Raw genomic sequence first — 2,858 nt, 5'->3', positions numbered from 1 at the left:
GCATAGCTTCCAGGAGGATCTGTTCCATGATCTTCCCAGGCACAGAGGTGAAGCTGACAGGTCGGTAGTTCCCAGGGTCCTCCTTTCTACCCTTTTTAAAAATGGGTGCAATGTTTCCCGTTTCCAGTCACCAGGGACTTCATCTGACTGCCATAACTATTCAAATATCATGGAGACTGGCTTGGCAACTACATCAGCCAATTCCCTCAGGACTCTGGGATGCATCTCGTCAGGTCCCATAGACTTATGTATCTTCAGGTTCCTCAGGTGGTCACAAACATGATCTTCTCATACAGTGGGAGGGACTTTGCTCCCCCAGTCCCTGTCCTGCAGTCCATCCATTCGAGAGGTGTGGGAAGAGAGGTTGCCAGTGAAAGCTGAGGGAAAAAAAGTTGCTGAGTAGCTCAACCTTTTCCTCATCCGTTGTGACCAGTTTGCCAGTCATGTTCATCGCGGGGGGGAGTACACTTTCTTTGACCTTCATCATCATACTGTTTTAAATGTTAATACTATACATAAGCCTGATGATGTAAAATAATGGAAATTGAATTACCTATATAATTTCATAGAAAAAAACATACTTCACTCAGATACCCTGCACTAATCCAGGATTGTACCCATCCCCTTCAACTGGAAGGTTACATTTCAAAGAGATTCAGTGCTTCACAGTGTCACTTCCTCCGCTTATCTCAACTTTTCTAATTAATCAGATTCAGGTAGCACAGAACTGGTGAAACATCTACTTAATCACAAAGTCTTCAACACCCTACAATCCTCATATTTTAAAGCGGTATCTACCAAACCCACAGCTTCTGACTGTTAACCCCCACATAATGAGGTCCAAAAGAATGAGAGCTGATGTGGTCTGGACATGGAAGCATTCAGAAGTTCCAACTGTCCAAGTGAAATCACCTTTTTGCTCAATGCAAAATAATCCTTATGTTACTGTTTTTTCTTAGGTAAATATCCTTGCCTACATAGTATCTTCCTAGCTAGCACAGAGCAATGGTAAGCTCTCATTAACCTCAGTTTTGCTGGAGGGAGGGCTTATAGTGTACTCATTTGCATCGGCCATGAATTTCTATGCTTGGAACAATACCTATGCAAATTATTTAGCAAAGTAACAAATTGACAATTACATTAGAATAAGCCTTGCTCATGCATAGTCCATAAGCTCTTTAAAACATAAAGGAAATACACCATGTTATTATCAGAACAGACTTCCATATCCTCTCCCACAAGCATGCCTGACCCAGAGGAACTTTAGCTATGACTTCTAGTACAGTTTCATGGTCAGGGATTGACCTGATGAACTGATACATCTGATAGCGTAAAGTATGATAATTTTTGTATGGGATGTGGTAAAGAACCCCCCTCATCTGACTGACGAGGCAATCACACAGGAACAGCTACCAAACTCTATTGAGCTACAGCAAGTTTCAGACGCATGAGTTTGATTCACGACCAGTGACCTGAGAGGAACAGTGCTGTAATAATCAACAGTGCTGAAATAATAAAACATTTTCACTTTCAAGATCATTTTCTTGAAAGACTTCTAGAAAGATACAGTTTCATTTCTGATTTCTTTGAAGCTTACACAGCTTAACATTTATAAAATTCAAAAAACCAAATCCTCTCGATAGTAGGATTCACTGACAGAATTACTATTAAAGAAATAAAAACCACACTAAAAGCAAATACTAAAAATATATATTGCTGTGAAAAATCCTATTTGTGTGATATGCACATCTTAGAAATCACTCTGTCACTTCAACTAAACTGGCCCACTGGGACATGTTGGGATCAGTCTGTGCTATTGTAACCACAATCAACTGGAATGTTTTAAAGCCAGTTTCATTCCCCAAAATCATGCAGACATGTTGTAGGGGACCATTTGCATTTAAGTTCAACTAAGAGGCAGAATTATTAATACAGTTACACTTCCACATTAACGCATCTAAAGTGGTTTACAAGGCTTGTAAACACTTGCCAGTACTGAGGACAGCATTAGTATCAGGCAGATGCAAGGGAGAAATGCACTTGCTTCATGCAACTATGCCTACATGGATCAATCTTCTGGCAATTCTACAGGATTATATTTTTTTCCTGGTATTTCATAACAGCTCAGAACTACCAAATGAATACATTTGATAAAAGAAGCTAGCTTTGAATATCCACCTTCAGTCAAACGCCTTGGGCTTTGGTCCAGAGCACCCCCTGTGTCCACCCAACAACACGTGGAAAAGCATTACAGCGCAACAGCTCCATGGGATAAGAAAACCATCAAGATTGAAAATGACCTCTGCAAATTGTGTAGACTAACTCCTCTGCTCAAGCAGCGTCAGCTAGAGCAGGCCACCCAGGACCACGTCCAGTCAGGTTTTGAGAACCTCCAAGGATGGAGACTTGACAGCTCTCTGGGCAACCGGTACCAGTGCTAGACCACCCTCATGGTAACAAAACGGTTTTGTCTTATGTTTAAATGGTATTCTCTGTATTTTGATGTGTGCCCATTGCCACTTGTCCTGTCACTGGGCACCACTGAGAGCCTGGCTCCCTCCTCCTCATTCCCTCCCTTCAGACTATTTGTACACAGCAATGAGATCCACTGAGCCTTCTCTTCTCTGGGCTGAGCAGTCTCAGCTCTCTTAGCTTTTCCTCATGCAAGAGATGCCCCAGTCCCTTCATCATGTTTGGCCCTGCACTGGACTCGCTCCAACCTCTGCAATGGGGAGCCCCGACCTGGACCCAGCGCCCCGATGTGCCTCTCTCAGCCGGGCCGAGCGGCAAGGAAGCACTACCTCTCCCCACGGGCTGGCCACGCTGCATTAGCCGCTGTCGCCACCGCTCCACAGCAC

This window comes from Aptenodytes forsteri, unplaced genomic scaffold (genome assembly GCF_000699145.1).
Source record: "Aptenodytes forsteri isolate BGI_AS27 unplaced genomic scaffold, ASM69914v1 Scaffold69, whole genome shotgun sequence".
Taxonomy (NCBI): domain Eukaryota; kingdom Metazoa; phylum Chordata; class Aves; order Sphenisciformes; family Spheniscidae; genus Aptenodytes; species Aptenodytes forsteri.
This window is presented reverse-complemented; position numbering follows the sequence as displayed.